The sequence below is a fragment of the Cryptomeria japonica genome, chromosome 8 (genome assembly GCF_030272615.1).
Source record: "Cryptomeria japonica chromosome 8, Sugi_1.0, whole genome shotgun sequence".
NCBI lineage: Eukaryota > Viridiplantae > Streptophyta > Pinopsida > Cupressales > Cupressaceae > Cryptomeria > Cryptomeria japonica.
This window is the reverse complement of record NC_081412.1, coordinates 238404126-238428424: the sequence shown is the minus strand read 5'-3', so window position 1 is coordinate 238428424 and position 24299 is coordinate 238404126. Positions and strand designations below refer to the sequence as shown.

Sequence of the window (24299 nt, the reverse complement as noted above, 5' to 3'; positions counted from 1 at the left end):
ACATCTATGACATCTATGCTTATAATTTTTTTTCTTACATCTATTTGTACGAATCTTATGTCGAATCCAAACTTTAACACAACGGTATTTGATGATGATATTTATATATCTTCAAGAGTATTCTATTACAAAAAGATGCATCAGATTCATTGCATGAATCCAAAACTAAATTTTGTTTTAGAATTGAGTCATCAATTGAGAGATAAAAGCTTTAGTACTTGGAGTGCTTGCTTGTATTTCTCCCTTAGGTGTGCATAAACTAACAAAATATTTAAGTCAAAAGATTGTGATTTTAAAAATTTCTCAATCTAGGTGAATAATGGCTTTAATTCATACTTTGGGTGATTTTTTGTAGACTAATCCTTCCTCAATTTGGAATACAACTGAAAAAATAAGAATGTCTTGAAAATAAGTGTGAATGCACATTTGCTCGGGTAGTAAGAGCATGTTCAATATTACAAGCATAATCTCTTCTTGAAGTATAGGTTAGATATAAGATCATACATTCAATCTAATATGGAATTTATCTGTCTCTTCTGTAGGAGAGGCCTATTGGTATGTCTACTAATCCTTCCTCATCTTGCAATGCAACTTAAAAAATAAGAATGTCTTGAAACTAAGTGTGAATGCACATATGCTCGGGTAATAAGAGAATGTTCATTATTACAAGCATAATATCTTCTTGAAGTATAGGTCAGATCTAAGACCATACATTCAATCTAATATGTAATTTTATCCGTCTCTTCTTTAGAAGAGGCCTATTAGTATACATGTAAATATGAATAAGAACATTGTAATTATTATCTTTGGTTATTATTAATTTTTTTTTAATATCAATTTATTATATTTAAATATAAGTTTAATTAATTATGTAATCTACTGATTTGTTTATTTGAATTGTGGTGGAAAGTATTCCTATAATTGAATAAATTATTCTAATCAGAAATGTTAGCTTTATAAACTTATTCAAATCGTAATGACAATGCTTGTATGTCACAAACTTACATTCTTATACAAAATAGGGTAAGCTCTCATATTAATGACAAATGCCTAGGGCCAACCTATTCATTTGGGGCCCATTCTAAATGGATTTGCCTGCACATCTCTTTAGCGAATGAGAGGCATTGTAGTTTACACCATAAACTTCCAATCCTTTCATTGAGAATGGATTCACACAATAACAACCTGCAAAATAAGGTTATTATGTCAAGTAAACAAAGAATTATTGTTTACATCTCAAGGACTTAGCACAATAAAGACTACAAATGCCCAAAAGACTATATTTCCAATAAAAGGCAGTAATTACAACTTCATGGAAGAAGACCATCTCTTTCACAAACTATAAAAAGCAATACCAATCCACTACCACATCTTTGTACTAAAATTAAATGAAAATCTCTCGACTTCAACAATGATACATAGAATATTAGGTTAGTACCCAATGCTTATCACACAGACTCAAGACCCTTGAGTAATCCCATATTTCATATTGCAAGACATATTTTATTGTTGACTGCTTTCCTCAAGAAATGGTTTTAACATTATCTTCTAGCAAATGATACATACCATATAACTGTCAATGCCCATGGAGATAACCAATTCATCCCATGGAATGAGCAGTGGCAACATATGAGAGTCGAGACCAATTGTTACCAAGAACTTCAAATTGTAGGGAGTTTACACATAATGTATCAAAATCCCCATTATTCATGTATATGTAGTGTCAATTTACACAATAACTCTATACCCATCATTATCACTGCTGTTCAACACAATTCAAAATAGTTCCGCCACCCAATTCTCAACAATTGCTTGTAGATCATGTTTACATACACGAGCTGTTTTCTCAACATTGCTACACATTCCCACAGGCTATCATTCTTCCACAATTGAATGCATAGTTAGAGTGATGATATCACCTAGCAGCTCTCCATTTATCATTTTTAAGGTGTAACTCAGAGTTTAGCATTACAAATTGAATTTATTCTCTTCTTAGTAGAATACAATATTATACAGCTATGCACAGAATTTAATAGTCTAAGAATGAAATTAAATTTAGTCTAAGTACAATAAGAACCCGTATATTGAACCACTTGGTTTTCTCACTTTTCACACAATTATAATGCAATACACACATGGGCAGGCCTATGCAAATTTACAGAATCTTGCAGTTATTAAAGGTATTGTTACCTATAAAAAACGAATATCACATGGATTTTAAATCCCAAGAGAAGGTTACATTGTTCTTTGCCCATTGAACTTAATTGACCATAAATTCATAAAAGCAGGGTGACATCCCACAGTGGGTATACCAACCTTGTCCACCAACCTTGTCCACCTCAAAAGGTCAATCTAGGAATCTTCTAGACAAACGTCATATCAAGGTCTAACAAAGACAAAATAATAAAACTTATAAGGAATCAGTTTTATGGAATTGGGCAATCGAATAATATAATACATATGCAAAGGTAAGAAGACATGGAAAAATTTACAGCGCAACATTCATGTAATAGTATTGGCATCATACCAATTGGCATTAATATTCTCTTAATGAACCATGAGTTAATGGCACCAATACGTATCTACCTAACTGGCAAATTGCTGAGTGTAATGTTTACTACCAAGGCATTTGCATGACCTGAAATAAATCAAAGAACTGTAAGAAGTACAAACAATTCCCAAACCTTTTCCCTATCATAGTTAAGTGTCACAGCCATTCTGAGTTCTAAACATTTGATCTACATCTCCTTAATATTATCATTCAAGCATTTCTTTCCAAAATACATATAGCATTAGCAGCTGGAACAATATCTAAACAGCATCCTTCCAACCCACACTAGAATGGGAGCTTGGATAGGGAAAGGGCATTCATTAACACATTACGGACAGAGGAATTCTGCCACTAGTTGTAGTATGATGGCTGTGGTAAACATGTATGCAAAATGCGGCAAAATACATGGGGCATGTGATATACTTGACAAAATGCCCTAGGAATATAGAAGCATGCCTCATGAAAGTTTCTGTTTGAATCTATAATTTTATAAGGTGATTCTTAGCTTCAAATTGCTCACCTACTTGACTTAGTGTTGATGGTGTTTTTAAGCACTATGCAACGCAGAATAAAATATCAAAGGCACTCTATCCTCTCTTGAATAAAGACTCCCAAATGCTGAAGATTTACAAAAAGGATCACTTGAGATGACTCCAAGGTCGATGTTAGGTCTTAACGTGTTGGATAGCTTCAATGGTTTGATGTCTTTTGCTGTACCTGCTAGGGGACTTACATAGTATCTTGATTCAATCTCAATGTTATGACACTCTTCAAATGATGTTGGAATCTCGCTCTCTTCTATCCTATTGATCATTGATAAAAAAAGTGAAAAAGTGCTATTCTAAAACTAGGAATGCAAGATAATGGACAATCTCAAGTGAGCTCAACTAAGCTTTGCTTTGACATCTTATGAACATGTCCACAACGCTAGTGCAATCTTCTAAGGATAGCTCGATGATTTTTAAATCACTAACTCAAGCATAGACACCTTCAAAATGAAACATATCAATGATGAATATTAATTGAAGTTAAGCTTTGGCTGAATGATTCTAGTTGACCACACAAGGTGAGTTTGCAATCAACAAATTGCTAGTGGTATGGATAATGGAGCTTCACTATTAACCATGCACATGCATCTTTCACTCATCTAAGATTTTAAAATACTCAAAGAAAATTCTTTTCTAATTTTAATTTTTTGTCTTTTTAATTATAAGCTCTCACAAAAGGAATGAAGAAACAAGCAAATGCTCCAAAAATTCAATAAGTCACCAATGCTTCAATGATTTTATTAATTTTTGAAACATCAAGCAACAATTCTTTAAAGTCTTCTGATCAATCTTCTCTCTAATTTCTGCTTCTAATTTTCTAATCTCAAATCTAATCTCTCATTCTAATTTGATACAAATGAAATGAGCTGAGCTTATATAGAGCTCTCAATTACAATGGATGGCTAAGATTGAATCAGCATCAAGGGCCCAGATTTTGCCATCGAAACCCTAATTAGGGTTTGTTACAACAAAAATACCTAATTATTGCAAAACATTAAATGCCAACCAATGGGAATATGACATCCATTTGGCACAAAATATGAGGAAAAATCCTCCAATAGGAAAATTAATGCCACATAGGATCATAGCAAACTATCTTCTAGAATCTTGTTGCCCTTATCCTTTTCTCTTTTTGCAAATTCAATGAATCTAGATGTCATAGATTCTATCTCGGTTATTGGAACTGCAAATAGGTTCTTCAATTGTTCCTCCAAGCTTGAGACGAAGGTTGTCTCCCAATCTGGTCCAAGGTCTCTTGTCTTGCTGGCAAGTACGGTAAATGAATGGATAGCGTCTAGCTGTCTCCTGGAAGGTGTTCCATTTGTCTCAAAGAAGATAATCTTTACTTTCTCCATCAACTCTTCAAAAATAATGTCAATTCCTTCATTCTTTCCTTTCTCAAGTATAATCTTAGCCACTTCTAAGATCTTATCATATATTGAATTGACTACTTGATCCACTTGAGTGCATCCACCACTGATGTCCTCGAATATGAGCCTCCTCATGCGAAGCAAGTTACGCTATAGCTCGAAATTAGGCAATTGTCCATCCTTTAGTATCCCTTAACTTATCAGTGTCCATCGTGGTGTAGCCTTCATTACTTGCAAGATAGGTATGGCGAAGTCTCTAGTGTAGACAGAGGTGTCATATGCCACTTCAAGTGCTTGAGTTCTTTCAAGGATCGCTCTAGCTCTGTCAAATATCTTCACGAATTCCCTTTTGAATGCCTTTGCTCTTCTATATGTCTTAGTGACCCAAGCATCCATTAGTTGTACTGATGCCTTTATCTTTTCAAAATCATCAATTGTATCTGGAGGAGGTAACGGTGATAGTGAGTTTGATGGATCACGTTGCTTTAGCATCCATTCCAACTTTTTCTTTCCATCTCTTCATTAGAAGATTCTACTTCTCCCAGCATCTTGAATGTCACCTGAACACCTTGTTCACTCAACATGTGAATTTGTGCTTTTGCCCATGGTTTTTTGTTTGATAGGACCGGTTTCATCAAGTCCTTCAAGCCTGTACTTTCCACTTCGACCCAATTAACCCTCACTTCCTTGTTCTTTTCTTTTTCGTATACTAGCAGAAGATGTTTTCCACTTTCCTTTGTTTGATTAGGAACATTGAAGATCTTGGTCACTCTGATAATCTCAATGGGCAGCCTTGAACACATTTTCCTCCTTATCTCCAAATCATCTTGCACATTCATGAAATGATCTTCTAACTGTAACTTATGCCTATGCTTCCTTCCACTAGACTTCTAGATGTTGCCGTAGGGATCAAAGTTGTCTCTAGGAGTGTATGGTACTAGAAGGAAAGACTTCAATTCCTCATCTATCTTCTCTATTGCTTGCAAGGATGGGCATACATCCAAGGATCGTCCTAGTGAAATAGGATTTGAAATCTTTGTCTTCAACTTGTTCTTTTGTACTTTGTTATATGCCATCAGTTGCCTCACCAACTCAAGAAATATCAATTTGTCGGTAGGATATTTGGGCAACATAAGGGGTGGGTAGGAGCATCCTTGAACTCTTATGAAAGTGAACTTAGGATTTTGAATGAACCATGCACCGAACTTCTTTATTAACTCTTTCGCCTCTGTAGATAACCTTTGATGAATACCTCCTTGTAGTGTCCTTGTTATATGCATAATGAAAGCATCATTCGCCCTCTTGTAGTGTGCCTTGTTAAGGTAATGCAGCTGGGTGTAAGATTCACATGCTCTCAATTGTCCTAATCTTGTACCAACTGGTCCTTTGTATGTTAATCCTGCATATTCACTAGCCCTAGCAAGCAAATACATGACATATGAGCCCATAGAATGTCCTTGTCCGCTCTAGCCTCTTGAGCTTTACATCAATGTTGTTGCTGATGATCCTTGCCCAATTGATTCTTTCTTTTCCCATTGAAATGATTTCTATGAAATAAAACATCCAAGGCTCAAACTGGAAGGCTTGTGGAATCCTAAAGACTCAACTAAGAAGTGTGATTAAATCCCCGAACTCTTCCTTGAAGTCGATCTTTTGTAGCTTGCCAAGAAGCTTGGATAGATGAGCTCTACTCTTTAATAGCCAGTACTTGTTGACTATCTCTTGGCATTTGTTGGCATCATCATCATAAACTACCTTTGTGGCATCCTTGCTTTTATATATCATGTTGTTAAATTCTGGTATGTGGAAGGCCTCGCTGATTGCATCTTCGGAAAGGTAGGCGAGCTCTTTTCCATCAGGTGCCATGATGATTCTTTTTCTTGGGTCATAGTGCCTAGCACATTCAACAATGAGTTCATTACATTGCACTGCCAAAGGGAAGCCTGCTGCCTTCACAATGCCATTGTCCATCATCATCTTGGAGTATCTTGTCGGTTTGGTGGTGTATAATGAGCCTTGAAACTTCTTCATGTCAATCTGACCTAGGTTGAGATCTCCCACGCAGCCCCAAAATGATGTGATCTTGGACTCCTCTATGACATTCCTCAAATCTTCTTTGATGAGGGCCTGCCGTGCTCCAGCCATCTTTCTTGTAAGAGATGTCTAAGTTAGTTCTATGAAATGACATTTGATTTTTAAATATAATTTCAAACCCTAGGTTGCATTTCTAACCCTTAGCTGAATAATGATCACCTTTACTAATAATGAATTTTTGTCAAAGTTCAGAAGATAATCAAAATATACTAATAAACTCTTCTAAGGTGAAAATTGATGAATGACAGGGTATACCAGCACTGAAATATGGTCTAGTATGACAAAACGAATATGTCTCAGACCTCCAATATATGTCAAACAGTCTGATATATCAATTTGATTTCTCTCTTAACAAAATAGTATGGTTTTGATCAAACAGAAGGATTGCTGGATAATGGTAGATTAATGTTGTTGTCGCGTAATTAAGCATTAAGGTAAATTGTGTTAGCGTTGGTAGTTAACCCGTCGGTTGTCGGTAGTTGGTATCGGGTAATTGACCAGACTCCTTTATATTGTATCTGTTCTCAGTCTTTGGACATGCTATTGTAGTCGAACATATTGCTATCATTGTATGTACTGGCTTATCATGAATCAATAGAACACTTGTGAGTTCCATATATTTTGTGTACTTCTGTCATTTATGCAATGTCTTAACTTGACATCCTATGGGGAAAACATTTGGCACCATTGCCTAGACATACTTGGAAAAGGAAGGAGCGGATGGCGCATGGACACGATGGGCCTACCCGTTGGTGAGATAAACCCAGAGGCCGATGATGCGCAAACAGAGCTCTACAACGGGGAAGACACTGCGACGAGGGAATTTTCAATCCTGCTCCAGGTAGCCATCGAGACCTACGTCCGAAGAGAGGCCACAGAGGCTGAAATCCCACCAAGTGTTGTGTGGACAGCATTGGAAGTTAGCCCGGTAGTAAATCGGTTGATGAACCACCTCCCCCGGTTGCTTGCACAGGCATCACTAGCACAAGGAACTTGCCTGGAGGAGATTGCCTGCGAAGAGAGACGCCAACAAATCCTCCAACAGTACGAAGAAAGCAGTCGTCGGGAAGCGGAGAGTGATGGCACAATGCCAAGAGAAAATTGAACCCTGAATCCCAGAGGGATAAAAGAACATTCTATAATTGAATAAGATGTCATAATATTGACACAAGTTGTATCTGATGAAATGAATTAATAAAGGAGTGTTCTGGTTTTATGTGTTGTTATTTATGGAAATGTACGAGAATTAATGCCCAACCTATTAAACAAAGATAGAAATAAGAAAGCAGAAATGGACGAGTGGGAGGCCGCAAAGAGGGCCTTGATTCTGGAACAACGAGTAGAACATAGATGGAGGCTGAGGCAACTTGCCGAAGGATGACCTGCCGAGGGGTTGCCCGAAGGGAACCAAGGAGGTGTCACGGAGGGTGCAGAAGCTGAGGGAAATTTCTATGCGTCGCCAGAACACTGTAAGGTGAGAAGCCACGAAGAGTTTTTGGAGGAAACAAGGTTACGGAGGAATCTAGTCGAAGAGACCCGGGATCAGTTTAGAAACTTATCCCTTACGCCACGAAGTGAGGATCACCAAAGGGAGTCAGGAGTGGGCGCGGGTGAGAACGAAGGGGAGGACAGTCGTACGACTGTAGGTGCGACATATGGTAGGCAAAACATCGTACCCCTAGTCACCCACGCAGGACACACCACCGGCGCCGGAGGGAGCAGCGCAGGGGCACAGACACAGCCACAACCACCTCTGGGGAGACGACCCCCATCGATGGCGGGCAAATAAAAGTTGCCCAAATTCAACAGAGATGGCAACGATGACCTCGTACGACACTGTCATAAATGTGAAACTATTTGGTCCGCCAATGGAGTGACGGACCAGGATGAGTGGGTACAGCAGTTCCCGACCACATTACGCGGAGTTGCCATAGATTCGTACTCCGATGTTGACAATCAAAAAGTGGCCACATGGGCCAATCTACAGAAGGAATTCAAGGAAGAGTTTCGGTTGCTCCGTGATGACAATGAAATCGTAGCCGAGATATACAGTACCAAACAAGGTCCCAAGGAGACAATATAGGCATATAGCCAGAGGCTAGAAGAATTGTTGGGTAAAATGGAAAGCCAGCTCGCAGATGGGTTGAAGAAACGATGGTTCGTTGAAGGGTTGAAATCCTCCCTACGGAAGAAGATGAAAATTGTACCCTCGACATCATATGACGATGCCTATAATAGGGCAATGGACCTCGAGAGCGAACACAAAACGTCAAAGAAGAAGAAAAGTAATAAATACTCATCCGACGATGATGAAGACTTTGACGGGGAAAGTAGCAGCGGTGGCGAATCGAGCAAAAAGGTGCACGCGCTACAAAAGGACATGGAACGAATGTTGAAAGAATTCAAAGCCATGAAGGGGAGTACAAGTAAAACTGAAGAAAACGACATGTGGTGTATGGATTGTAGGAGTAATAGACACACCAAGGGGTCCTGCCCCATGAAGGCTTTCTGCGACATTTGTCAGATTGCCAGACATTTGACAAAGGAATGTCCCTACAATATGAAAACCAGGAGCCAACAAGTTCTCTTCACACAAGAGTAGCCGACCGTCGGAACTTCGCAAACCGCCAACAATAATGCATCATCTGGCGGATACCGAAACAACCGGCGAGGGGGGAAGACCAATAATAATAGGGGTTGGATCCAATATGATGCGAAGGGACGACCAATGATCCAGTGTTGAGCCTGCAATCAATAGGGCCACTTTGCCAGAGAATGCACCTCAGAAGAAACCCCACAAAAACTATGCAAATGGTGTGGGCCTGGAGACCACAATGATGGAACTTGCCCAAAGTTGGGAGTGAACCTGCTCAACATTGACAGGACGGAGGAACGGGTATTGGCAATCACATGGTCACAAGCAAAGAAGGCCACATACCCGGACCCCCGCACAGAGAAGCAGTAGGCGTTGGAGGCGAAGGAAATGTTGGCACAAGGGAACACTTAGGAAGCGGCAAGTACTTCCCGCTTTGAGGCTGAGGAAAATATCCTGAATCAAATGCTACAGATTGAAGAACCTGTGAAGATGAAGGACCTCCTGGAAACGATGCCGCAAGTATGTACGACACTCCTATGTATGGTGCAAGTTACCCCCACAGAGTCGGGTGACCCGGAATACAGATGACCCATTGGTGCTGACACTATACAGTGGTCGGCACTCGGCGGTGGTAGAAATGGGAATACTTGGCACCATTTTGACTGACACCATTGTTGACGACGGGTCGGGAGTGAATGTGCTTCCGGAAGAAACCTGGAAGAAGCTTGGCAAGCTGACACTATGGCTGTCAACCTTCAACTTACTGGGAGCGGATCAACATGGTATCAAACCTCTTGGAACGCTCATGGCGCAACAAGTGACCATCGAGACACAACCATTTGTCCTCGACTTCGTGGTGATTCCGCTCGCCAAGAAAGGATACGACGCCATTCTTGGTAGAGGGTGGTTGGTGGTGGCCAGAGCGAATCGCAATTGGAAGCTGTAAAGCGGAAAATCGCGATCGAACCCTAAGTGTTCCCCCCACCACTCCAAGGAGAGAGAAAGGAGGTCGCTAGGGTTGACGGTTTTCACTTAGGGGAGACTTTACATTCAAAAGAGGGGTTGAAACCCACAAGATCCAATCCCACACAATGCAAGATTGGATTCTAAATGAGTTTCAAGGGTTGTGACAGCAAGGCTACCCTCTTTTGTAAAGAATGTAGATAGAAGGATTGAGCTAGGAATGCATGTAAAGTGAGAAAGATTCACTTATAAACAGAGATAGGAATATAGGATGAAGCTGCGGACCTGGAATTAGCAGTAAAATGTCGAGACGATGTTAACCTGCAAATTTGAGCGAAAGTTGACGGGACGATGGCGCCCGGCGTGCATACGGTCCTCCGAAAAATCCGTGAAACGAAGGGGGATCTGTTCATCTCTGCACAAGGATTCCTGATCTTCAATTACAGCCGCGTACCTGCAACCTACACACAGAAAAGAGAGGACGATTGGGGGGTTAGGGATTAGGGGTTTGCCCTTAGGTCAAACCCCGGTTTTGGAATTAACCAAGAAATGAGAATGCTGTAAATGTAAATGATTGTAATGTAAACAAGTACTGATACCTTGTTGTAAGAATGTTTGTATTCTTACATGCGAAGGTGTAAATGTTGTTGTATGTTGTATGTTGTATGTGATCTCCTCTTCAATGGTTGAATCCTTGTCTTGAATGCAACACTTAGCCTTGAATGGAGACTTAGAATGCTCAATTGCTTGAAGGAATGCTTGAATGCTTGAATGTTTGAGTGTTTTAATATCGCTTCCGCATCTTGCACACATATGTCCTTCCTCCCCAAAATGGGAGAGGAAATGTAGTTTATATACTTGCTGATAGACTGATTTTTCCGACCTTAGGCCGACCAGGAAACATTATTTCCCGAATTGCAAACATAAAGACCCGAGGCCCAAAAGAGACCGGGCCCAAAATAGGGCCAGGGACCAGGGCGCTGGGCGCCATGGTCCCACCTCCTAGGACAACAGGGTGCAAGGAGGGATCATGCCAAGGTGCAGAAAAATGCAGTTTTCGGTGTCATGAACAAGTTTTGGGGTCTCCATTCAGGTTTAGTGTTGCGTCGCCATCGTGAAGACCCAAATGCAGTCAAAATTGCAAGTGTCGCAATTTTAGGACGTTACAGAAGCGTAACACGCTGTCCATGGAGAAAGCTGGGCGAAAATTTATTATCGACCTGAAAACACAACTCGTGAGTGAAGAACTTGCATCAGAATCAGAATCGGACGGCGAGGGTGGAGTTGACGAAGGAAAGTACGGAAGGGAACTGGATGAGGAAGGCGTCGTGGGAATCCAAGGATGTTCGGAAGATGAGACCGATTCCCTTAATGGGCTCTTCCACTGGCAAATGGAAGACTACGAGCTGCTGTATGGGTGCAACATGTTGGAGGTTGACGAGGAGCCGGACGAAAATGAATTTCCGCCAGCGTACGGGGAATGCACAGAAGGGGATGCTCCTGTCAACGAGACACCAGCATAGGTTTGACATGAAGAAACCAATCCGGTACGAAGAGTCCGTAAAACCTACAAACCTCGGCACGGAAGTAGAGCCAAGAAACATCCCAGTTGGCGATGACTGGAATCCAGTCCTAAAAGCTGCCGCGCTTAAAATATTCATGGAATACAAGAATGTATTCGCTTGGACGTACAAGGACCTCAAAGGGGTGCCGCCAGAATTGTGCGTACATCAAATTTCACTCGTACTTGGGGCCGTACCTGTATGGAAGAGGCCGTACAGAATGAATAAAAACTATGCTGCGAGAGTGAATGATGAAATCGAACGTATGCTCGAAGCCGGGATTATTTTCAAAGTGCAGACCAACGAGTGGGTATCGCCCATAGTGATATCCCTTAAAAAGGAGGCAAACCAGATCCGAATCTGTGTGGATTTTAGATGCCTTAACGCGGTCACCATAAAGGACCCATTTCCAATACCATTTACGAATAGCATCTTGGAGGAAGTGGCCGGTCATGAAATTTATTCATTTATGGATGGATTTTCTGGTTATAACCAGATATCCATTGCCGAAGAGGACAAATTAAAAACGACCTTCATAGTGGAAGATGGCATGTACGAGTATAACCGAATGCCGTTCGGGTTATGCAATGCGCTAGCGACATTCCAACGGATAATCCTCCACATATTTGACAAGATGTCAGTAGGGAACTTCAAGGCGTTCCTTGACGACTGGTCCATCTACAGTAACCAAGATGCACATCTGGTCGCACTTGGCGAATGCATGGAGAGATGCAGGTGAGCCCGCCTAGCACTCAATCCCCAAAAATGCAGTTTCATGGTGCCTCAAGGGAAGCTGTTAGAACACAGTGTGTAAGGCTAGACTCAAGATTGACCCAGACAAGATTCAGGTGATAGTGGAAATGGAGGCACCGACAGATGTCACGGGAGTCAAATCCTTCCTAGGTGTAATGTCCCCTAGAGTTATTGTTTAGGAAATTAGAGAACAACTGACTTCCAAGCAATTGTAAGGGACTTCTTCCCACATTGTCTATAATAAAACTTAAAATAATGATAATTGATACTACTCAATGTAAGAATGATATATTTGATACACAATTGCTATCACTTATAATACAATGATATAAGGACCAATCTCACTGCTATCTTTGATTTAATCACTTAATTGTATGCAAAGATCATCTTGATCTATATATCTTATCTGCACTTAATGCAATGTAAACAATGCTAAGTATGGAGAGAGTATCTCTGATATGACTGCGGATTATGCTGCAAGTTACCTCTCAACTGCTTGTAGCCTTTTCTGATATATCGATGTTAATATGCTATATGTTCTCTTCTTAATCTCTTATAGCGATGATGTACATTTGCTATTTCTAATTAGACTCTTAAAGTATGTAATGATCTCCTCGATTATCGCTTATAGCGATCAGGTAATTGCTATGCCCAATTTGGCTCTATCGATGTGCACTAAACTTTGCATTGGTCAAATAAGATCTTCAATCTATATATGAATGCTTGCCTGATATATGTGCTTAAGTAGCGATTCTATATGGTCTCCAGATATGGATGCTTGCTTGATTTATCTTGTGAATTATAGCAATTCCAAGGGCACCATATCTGATATGTATCGCTGGTAAATATGCATCTAAAACCAAGGGGCTGTTTCCTCAATAAGAGCAAATCCACCAACGAAATAAGAATAAAAGATGTCGATCCCCCTCCCCTTTCGAAATGGAGTTGATCCTCATTAAATATATTGGTATCAAATGGTTGCATTCTTTGGGAGTAGACATATCTTTGTCAAGGGCTAATTAATCTTTCTTAAGATCGTACCTTTTCATTATTCATGAGTATTTGTTATTTATACAGAATGACTTTTCCTCTTAATTGCTGCCTTGAATCACTATCATAACCATTGTCTAAAGAGTAATCATCTTTTGAATAACTAATCGGTTTTTAGCTAATATATGTAACAAATCCCTTCATGGGTGGTGATATCAATAATATTTTGCTGATTACTATGTACGTGGTAATCTATGAATTTTATTCCTGACGGTAGTCATCCCTTGGCGAAAGCTAATATATTTGTATCGCTTAATATTCGTATCTTTCGGTTATGTGAATCGCTGGCTTTAATGGCTTGTTATCACTGCTATCGTTGGCTCCATCAATCTATTAATAGAACCAATGTCTAATCAACTCTATAACCGATTCTTATATTTATCTTTATATTTATTATTTTATTATTTTATTATTTATTAAGAAAGAGATTAATACATATGATAGTTTAAAGGAAAGTTAGTTTCAAAAGTAGAAGGTTTATATAGAGGAGAAATTTTTTGAGGCAAGGATTTGTTTGTTATTGCTGACGATTAACATTTAACCAATTTATTGACTAGTTATCATTGTCTATAGCTTAGGGGACAACTCTGACACCTGCAGTCCCCTTAGTCTTTATTTATTCTGCTGGTTATTGACTAGGATGAAGGCAATTTTAATATTAGTTTTATTTCATATATTTCTGAATTTATTTATTATTATATTTGTTTATAATATTTCTAAATGTTTATGATAGAATAATTATTTATTTTATTTGGATATTTCAAAAATATTATTTATTAATAAATATTAATAATAATATTTAATAATTAAATATTAATAATTTCAAATAATCATTTGTTGATTATATTAATTTATAATAATAATTGTTTCATTTAGATTATAAATAACGATCAAGGAGGGGACATGACACTAGGACACATAGGGTATTACAGGGGGTTTATCAAAGATTTTGCTCAAGTATCTTGCCCTCTGGACAAGCTGATGAGGAGAGGTGAACGTTACGCATGGGGGACGGCTCAGGAAGAGGCCTTCCAAGAATTGAAGTCACGGTTGGTGGGTGCGCCAATCCTCACATATCCTGACTGAGACAAAGAGTTCCACGTACATGTTGACGCATCCAATTTCGCCATAGGGGCCACATTGGCGCAGGTTGGCGATCATGGGCTAGATCACCCGGTCTACTTTGCAAGCAAACTCCTGTCGAAGGTAGAGAAAAATTATAGCACCACAGAGAGGGAAGCCCTCGGGATGGTGTACTCCGTCCAGAAATTTCAACATTACTTACTGGCCACCCCGTTCACATTTTATGTGGACCACCAAGCGTTGATGTACCTGGTAAACAAGCCAATTATCCAAGCACGGATCAACCAATGGCTGCTACTACTTCAGGAGTTTACATTCAAGATTATTGTAAGACCCGGGAAGAGCCATGTGATAGCTGACCAGCTATCGAGAATCCAGTCAGGAGAACCAGCCGAAGGAGTGAATGAAGATTTTCTAGATGCTCACTTATTTCGCATCGCCGTTCTCCTCGCCTGGTACACAAGCGTGGGGGAATACTTGTCAACATCACGGTTTCCAAGGGAGATGCCACCAGGAGAAAGAAGGAAACTGGTACTGAGGAGCAGAACATTCCAACTCATTAATGGCCTCTTGTACAAAATGGGACTCGACCAGGTCCTACGGCAATGCGTCTTGGAAGAGGAAATTCAGGGTGTCCTAAGGGAAGCACATGAAGGGCCCGCAGGTGGACACATGGGGCCCAACAGCACAGCTAGGAAAGTTTTGTTGGCAGGACTGTGGTGGCCGACACTACATAATGATGCCAGAGAGTGGGTGACGAGCTGTGATACATGCCAATGGGTCGGACAACCATTGAAGAGGGGTTTTATGCCCCTCAACCCATCGAATGCCCAGGAACTATTTGAGAGATGGGGATTGGATTTCATCGGACCATTAAAACCAAGTAGAGCCTGACGGTGCAGATACGTTGTAGTGGCGACAAAATACTTGACCAAGTGGGTCGAGGCACGGGCTTTGCCGGACAACTTGGCGGTCAATACAACAAAATTTATCTATGAACAAATCATTACGCTGTATGGGATTCCAATCCAACTGATGAGTGACAGAGGAGGACATTTTGTAAATCATATAATCCGGTTGCTAACAACGGAGTTCAAAATCTTCCACTCCGTATCAAGCCCCTACTATCCGCGGGCGAACTGGCAGGCCGAGGCGACCAATAAAATAATCGTGTCGGTGATTTATAAGTCTTGCAGAGTGGAGAAGGATGATTGGGAGGAGCGCCTACCGTCGGTAATTTGGGCATACAGAATGACTTATAAGGTAACTACAGGACAGACTCCCTTCCAGCTAATGTATGGACAAGAAGCCATGGTGCCAGTTGAATTCATGGTGCCGAGTTTCTGAATCTTCATCGATAATCAACTTGGCGACATGGAAAGCCTGAGAGAGAGACTATACACTTTGAACAAATTGGATGAGTGACGGATGACGGCTCAGTGGGTGACAGAGACAACACAGCAAAGGCAGAAGAGTTGGCACGACAAGCATTTGTGAAGAATGTGGTTTACCCCAGGGCAACTTGTATTAAAGTTTAATGGGCGCAACGAGATCAAGCCCGAAAAATTCAAGGTAAAGTGGCTGGGCCCTTTCAAAGTTCGCGAGGTCGGCGCGAACGGGGCTATCAAGCTGTGGATACTCGACGGGTAGGAGGTGCAGGACACAGTGAATGGCTCTAAATTGAAGGTGTACCATGAGCGAGAAGGACCCAGCCAGCGGCACAAGTAAGAAACAATAAATTAAAAAAAAAAAAAATCGGCCAACTTGCAGTATACCTACCAAATCAAATGGAGGTTTGATGCCAACACCCCAACAGGGTCAAGGGGCAGCGCCCCTTGTCGCCAACGCCAATTTACAACCTTCAGAACCACACGAAACTTCATGGCGCACACCGTTTTCATTATTTTTTGCAGGAACTTGTCTTTATCATTTTTGTGAAAATAAAGGGAAATTCGCAAGTGGCGAGCAAAAAAAAAAAAAAAAAGGGAAATTTTACAAGTTGGAAAAATTTAAAAGAATATTTTTTTAAGTGCAGTTGTAAGTCTATATGAAATGAAAGACAGAGATCCGTATGGATTACACAAGTAAAGGAAATACCATACGGTCAATAAATAACACTCCACAAATCTTAGAAGAAAAATCCGTACGGAAATTAGAGTACGAGGAGGAGTGCCAACAAAGGAAAGAATCCGTACGTTTTATAGGTAGAGGCCCATATGTATCAAGGAAAAGAGAATTCCGTACGAAATTTGGTACGACGGAGAGACAAACCTTCCTTATGGAAATCAAAAACAGTGAAGGGAAAAGTCCACATGAAATTAAAGTGGCAAGGAGAGGAACAAAACTATACGAAATTTTTTGGCGACAATGCCAAAGATTTTTGTACGGAAAGTGGAGAACCGAAATTCCGTACGGAATTCAGATGCAAAGTTCGTACGACCTTCAACAGTAACTGGATTTGGCGTGACAAATTCCGTACGAACCAAGGGGCTGCCAGAGTCAAGAAAAAGTCCGTACGGATTCAGGGGTGCCAGAGGAAAACAAATTTTTCGAGAAGTAAAATACTGGCCGTACGGGCCACGGAACCAAACTAAAAGTACCATTGAGACAAGGGGAATAAGAGATCGCAATCGGAAGAAAGAACATGTGAAGGTGCCCAGGGGAGGAAAGATATAAGTTTGGAAAAAAAAAAAAAAAATCATTTGATGGCGTCTAGCGCCAGGCAGTTGAAAAAACTGGATTGGAGGAGGAGACTACAGGATTCAGAGAAGACAACCAGGAAACTGTCTACAGACTATCCTATGGATAAAGGGAAGGTTGTTGTACCGGATACAGCAAGAAAGAAAGGCAGCCGAAAGTCACAGTGGACACAATCACTTTCGAGGGGTTGAACGACAATGTGTGTAGGCAATGGTGGTTGGAGGCACAGTCCCCAGATGACATTTTGGTGAAAACACAGTTAGGAAGGGCACGGGTGTATTGGGCCATTCAGATGCCGATATTCGCCATTCGGGATTTTGAGCCTTGCCTGCGCATGATGATAAAATCGTACAATGATGAGTTGTGCACCTCCTCGTTCAAGTACCAGCACATAGATGTTACCGTGTCTTTTGCTTCGGATGACTTTGCCAGGGTTTTTGGCATTCCTGACAAAGGGAAGAAGGTGGACAAGCATGCGATGAAGATGTCCACCGAGAGGAAAAATCAGCTGCTACAACAAATATGTCGGGATAACCTAACCAGAGCAGAGTGAGACAGGATTACGGCACCCAAGGGGCGAGGACTGAAAAAATCTTACATAGTACCTGGTGCATGGCAGTGCTTGCTCGACTTGATGAAGAGCCATCTCACAGGAGCCAGTAGGGCCTCTGACATAGCCGTGCCGATGATTGCATTGATGAACGGGCTCCGGAATGGGATGGTGTACAACTGGGCTACTGTGTTGTCAGACCGCATTCATGAGTTCCTCACACTAAAGCACAAGGCATTCTATATGCCGCACTACGCTGTTGGGTTATTCCTGGACGCAGTCCGTATACAGGTGCCAGAAGAAAGGCGAGGGTGGCAGCCACGTGACAGCATTGACCCTACCGTGCCCTCCATTTTTGACTAGACTCATTTGGATGCACACACAGGGGATGCACCATCCAGCAGGAAGCGGAAGCCCCAGATTCAAGTAGTCTTTGCTAGCGAGTCAGATTCGGCCACCGAGAGTAGTTCAAGGGCAGAGTCGGAGGAGACATCTTCTCGATGTTCGGGTGGTTATACCGGATTTCGCCTCTCACACATAGAGGTACCGTATCCAGAGTTGGGTATGGAAGAAGGCGTCGGTGGTACGGTTGCCCGTGGCCAGATACCGAAGGGGACGCGGGGACTGCCAAGAGGAAGAGTGGTCCGACCTACAGGTGTTCACACAGGGAGGCTAGTATATGCACCCGCTATGTTGACTATAGATGGGACCGTGACACCATTACCAGCAGCAAGAGTGACAGTGGGAGCCATATTAGCAATCCGTGTGCCGGAGTTTGGCCAGCTGCATCCTTGTCCCTCCCTCGGGCAGATTTCATAGGTCCCTAGCAGCAGTGTAGTTCAGCTAAGGGACACAACCCTTATTTGGACAAAGCCAGTGGATGGAGGTGGAAAGATCAGGTTAGATAGGGGTGATGTTGAGGGAGATGATACAGACTCATGGTTGGAGCAATAATTAGCGCAACCGAAAGCCCTAGTAGGACCCCCGCCTGCCTGTTGACGTGTATTTTGTACACAGCCTAACACAGAATAAAATACCCAAGGGTACCTTATCCTCTCTTGAATAAAGTTTCCAAATGCTGAAGATATCGCGAAAAGGATCAATCGGAGAAACTTCAAGGTTCTTGTATGTAGGGTCTCTACGTGTGGATAAGCTCCAGTGGTATGATGTGATTTGCTGGAATCACAAGGGGACTTACATTTGATGATTGAACTTCTGATTTGCCTTTGAATATTGCTGGAACACGGGATCTTACTGCCTTAGATTTGAAAAATGGAAAAAAGATGAGGGTGAAGAGAGGATCTAATCCTAATACTAAGAATGTAGGAGCAATGATTGATCTTTGATGAAACTCTAACTAGGTCTTGTTTTGACATCACAGGACCATCTCCACAAGGCTAGTGCGATCTTCGAAGGGAAGCTTTATGATGTTCAAATCATCACTACAGGCATAGACACCATCAGGTTGATGCATATCAATGAAGAAGCGACAATTGAAGTTAAGCTTAAGCTGAACGATTCCAGTTGACTACACAAGGCAAGTCTGCAATCAACAAACTGCTAGTAGTATGGATATACGAATTTTACCATCAATCAAGCACATTTCTTCCACTCATCTAATAACATGAAATCAAATACGAGAAGTATAAAGACCATGCAAATTGTCGAATCGACCCATAAATTTCACCATTTCTTCAATGAAGTTTTACAAGTCTCTTACAACAACATCTTGGCAACAATCTTTGCCTTCTCTCTCTACTCTACTCTAATTGCTATTCTATCAACTTCTAACTACTCTCTATCTACTAACTGCTTCCAACTATTTTCTAACTCTCTAACTGCCTTTACAAAATGAAATGCCAGGGCTTATATAGTGCCCACAATACAATTCGATGGCTAAGATCAATTTGAGATCAATGGCCAAGATTTTACAATGAAAACCCTAATTAGGGTTTGTTACAACCATTACATAACATTTAATGCTTGACCAATGAAATAATTGTATTGCTTGGACACATGTCCTCTCTGGAAAATTCCACCAATGAATAGCCGGGGTAGGTACATAGAAGTTTGTGTCACCTCCCATGAGTTAGGTACATTGAATCTGGACATGCTGAGGTGGACCACACTGACTGGAGAGGTGATGACTAGGATGCCACCTCGTCTGACACTTGTAACTTGTTAAATATTCAACTTGATGTTGTTGAGAAGCTAGCTTTAATTAATTCATCTGGAACTATTTGCTTCTTCAACGAACCCTTGCTCTGACTTCTTGTGTCCTTGATTTGTAGGATGATTGATGTACCTCGCCTTGGAATACTGGATTGGAAAAGGTCGTCCTTGTTGACGTTAGTCCAAAGAAGGTCGTCCTTGTCGATGCTAGGCTGGAGGAGGTCGCCCTTGTCCTTGGTTGATCGTCCTTGATCTGGCTTGATTTTCCTTGAGGAGAGTCTTCCGACTTGTAGATCTTTCGAGCTTGGAGTCGCCATCTTGATACCTACACAACATTTCACAATTAATAATATATCTTGAAGTGAAGAAAGGAAGATTCAAGATTTTAATTAGGAAATTTCATGATAAATCTTGAGTTATCATTTCCTAATTAACCATGTAATACTTAGATTTTTCCAAAAAATACCTAAAAAATCAAACCTTGAATAAGGGTGTCAAGATGATTTTGCCATACCTCCTCTTGAGAATTAACTCTAAGAAATGATGTAAAAATAGATGAATTTTGGCTAGGCGAAATGTAGATCAAAGTTCTCCCTTGGATAAAATGCACCCCCTTTAGCTTGGAAAAGAACTCCACCACCTTTAGTCTTCAAAAATCTGGAAATTTGCCTTGAAATACCTTCAAAACATTTGGAATTTATCCTCCAATCTAGCAAGAAATACGCCTCTCCAATAGCCTTCAAGATGAATTTCGCCCTCCACTAGCTTCTCCACACTTAGTAAAAAATTCGCTCCACCTCTCTAGATTTCGCTCCTCAAATTGCTCTCCAATTTCGTACTTGAAAGGATGATTGAATGATTTGAATTGTGAAACAACACCCCCAATATATAGAGCGCTCACCTTCCATTTACCCATGAGGCCGACTTGGCAAATAAAAGGTAAAATAATAAATAAAACCTCAAAAGGAGTAGGCCGACCTAGCAAATAAAGGCAAAATAATGCCTTGTGCGCTCCACATTATAATTTTAATTTCACAAAAAAAATTAATTTTAAATGCCTTTATAATAGAAATTCAATTTTTTGAGGCCCAAAATTAATTTATTAAATGCCAATTTAATTAATTTTTTCAAATATTCCAAAGTTAGCAAGTTTTGTTGAATTTCAAGGAATGTCAACGTTCAATTAATGCAAAAATGAAGGATATCATCAATTTCGCCCTGGACCCTTGGTGAAGGGCAGGAGCGATTTTTGTCTTTTGGGTTGATTCTCTCCTTTGTGGCCCACTCAAGTTATATTCAACGGACAGAACTCGCTTCCCTTGGCCTCCTCAAACCGCAAAATTACTTAAATCTTGCAATGATAATGCAAATTTGGATTTCAAGCTCCGGTCCTTCAGCGAGGGATAGGAGCACCTTTTGCATTTGTCATCAAAATTTGCAACTCTTACATCTCAATTCCACCTCGAAGCATTTTAAACATCATTTCAAATTCACGCCTTGGCTTAGATTTGTCCAAACTTGGCGAGAAGGACTGGATATTAAGTTTTTCGCCCTGGTCCCTTGGAGAGGGACAGGAGCTATTTTGCAAATCCGAGCTTATCCGTCCTTTGTTAGCCTTCCAAATTATATTCAATGGATAAATCATGTTTTCCTTGGTCTCTTCAAATCATAAAATTGTCTTGATCCTGCAAGAACAGTGCAAATTTGAAATTCAAGCTCCGATCCTTCAGTGAGGGACGGGAGCACTTTTGCAATTACAAGCCAATTCGTCCTTTGCTAGCTTCGAAAATTATCTTCAACGGATCGATTGTGTCTTCCTCCACCCACCTCAAACGCGAAACTTGCTTTTCTCTTGCCTGAATCTTGGCTTGAGGGAAAATCGCTCTGGTCCCTTGGAGAGGGACAAGAGCGCCCTAGCCAGTCACCTTGGTCCCTTGGAGAGGGACAGGAGCGAACTTGTTACTTAGGCCGATTTTCTTCATTGTGGCGTACTTAAGTTATATTCAATGGATAAAACACACTCCACTTGACTTCTTCCAATTGTGAAATCACTTAAATCTGGCAAGGATAATGCAAATTTGGATTTCAAGCTCTGGTCCTTCAGTGAGGGACAAGAGCGAATTTTGCTCTCTAGGCCAAATCGTTACAATTTTCATCAAAAAATGTCTTGGCTAAGGAAGATATCATCTTACTTCATGCTATGAATAAAAGTTAATGTCCAAAAAAGGTCTAAAATTGTGCATATAAAGAAAAGCATTCTGGTCCTTCAGTGAGGGACAGGAGCGAATTTGACCTTCTAGGCAAAAACTTCATCATTTCATTGTTTTTGATCAAGTCTGGATGCTCTATCATGCTCATTTCGTCCTTCACCATGCTTTTGATGCCTCAATTTAACCAAACAAGGCCAGGAATGGCTCAAATAAGTATTTTCGCCCTGGTCCCTTGGTGAGGGACAGGAGCGCTTTGCCTTGCTCCCTTGGAGAGGGACAGGAGCGAAATTCGCTCTAGATCCTCAGTGAAGGACAGGAGCGAAATTTGACTTTTTGAACTCTCTATCAGGATAATTTTTATGGAATATAACATTTAAGTATAAGATTATACTTTAAGTTATATTCCATATATACTTTCAGGATGTTTGAGAGTGGTTTCAGACCTCTAGGAGTTATATTGCAAAATCTAGTTTTTTGAGGTTTTTCAGTTTCCAGACTTAGTCAAATTTCAGGATCAGGACATTCCAGACTTAGCCAAATTTCAGGATCAGGACATCACTCAAGCTGGACTTGCTTATCCATGTGATCCCCTAGGCGACACTCAAAATGCAAAGGCTAACCGACAAAACCCTAAAAACCTAAAAAGACAAACCCTAAAAAGCAAAAAAGCAAGGGTCCCCATTTGCAATGGGGCGATGTGTGAAAACGTCACAACACTGCCACACCTCACTGTCAGGAGGTGGTTGATTTAGAGGGCAGTGACTCTCCTCATGAGATGTGTGCTTAGGGGGAACCTACGGACCTACTCCAGCACATGGGTGGTGCGGAGGATACGGTGCCACAGGTAGACATTCTGATGCCTGGTTCTACAGAGAACCAGCCCATTGCCTTGACTCAGTTTTTGGCAGCAGTAGAGAGTGAGGCACACGGACTTTTGGCCTTGACGGAGGAAGGGACCCTAAGCTAGCCAGCGTTGGAGGGTCTCCTGGCATTTGCTACCGGAGGAGTTGCTGAGGTGTTTCAGCGGTGCTTTGTTGACAGAGGATGGCCTCGTGTGGATCTTCCTGTGATGTTGGAGGAATGGCAGCACCCTGGACAGACTGGAGAGAGTCAGGTGCATAGCCTACTCAGGAGGATCAAGCAGGCCATACGGGATAGTCATTTGGCGCATCATCGTGCTTAGCAGGAGGCAGATATCACTAGGGAGACACTGGAGTTGCAGTTGGCTCAGCAGAGAGCCCGGACGGGGAGTATGGAGGAGGAGTTGGCTCGTGTCCGCGCCGAGTTAGCAGCAGCCTCAGCTGCACAAGTGGCAGATAGGGCTTTGTTGGAGGCCAGTCTGAGTAGTACGAGGGCAGAGCTAGATAATAAGCATACCGAGCTGATGGAGGCCATATTCAGAGTGCAACGGTCTCGAGAGCCCCAGCTGGTGGCTGAGAGGGATCTTCGCCACCACACAGAGTAGGTGTTGTAGCTCCGGGAGTAGTTGGCCTCTTCCTCATCCACGGGACCATCAGGGACGCCATCTCTACCCCAATCCCAGTAATTTGTTGTTTTGGGGTTTCAGTTTTGCTTGTACATCATTCCCATTTTGGTTGTCTGTCGTCCGGAGACGACGTTTCTTTTTGGGGGGGATGATGTTGTCGGGTAATTAAGCATTAAGGTAAATTGTGTTAGCGTCAGCAGTTAACCCGTCGGTTGTCGGCAATTGGTACCGGGTAACTGATCAGACTCCTTTATATTGTATCTGTTCCCAGTCTTTGGACATGCTATTGTAGTCAAACATATTGCTATCATTGTATTTACTGGCTTATCATGAATCAATAGAACACTTGTGAGTTCCATATATTCTGTGTACTTCTGTCATTTATGCAATGTCTTAACCTGACATCCTACGGGGAAAACAAATGTCACTATCCCATTTGACGAATTCACTTGCAGTCTTGGGTCTGATTGCCTCCTGGTAATTCAGCGTGATTAGAAATGGCTAATGGCTGATCAAAATCAGATCACTGGCTTTGTAGGTCGTAGACCAGTTGTGATGGCTTGTAAAAGACTGTGCTTGCTGTGGATGTCGCCTAACACAATTACCCTTGC

General features: G+C 41.3%; 1 protein-coding gene and 1 long non-coding RNA gene across 2 annotated transcripts in view; one reads left to right on the top strand and one right to left on the bottom strand.

The window, feature by feature from the left end:
* Positions 1-24299, top strand: part of LOC131049234 (acireductone dioxygenase 3) — a 160813-nt gene that overhangs the window by 8477 nt on the left and 128037 nt on the right. The gene's annotated exons all lie outside the window — the stretch shown is intronic.
* The window catches only part of LOC131049235 (uncharacterized), a 41534-nt gene continuing 18174 nt past the window's right edge, over positions 940-24299 (bottom strand). The window contains exon 2 of the long non-coding RNA XR_009106686.2: positions 940-1185. This is a non-coding gene — a long non-coding RNA (uncharacterized LOC131049235). The remainder of the gene's footprint in view (positions 1186-24299) is intronic.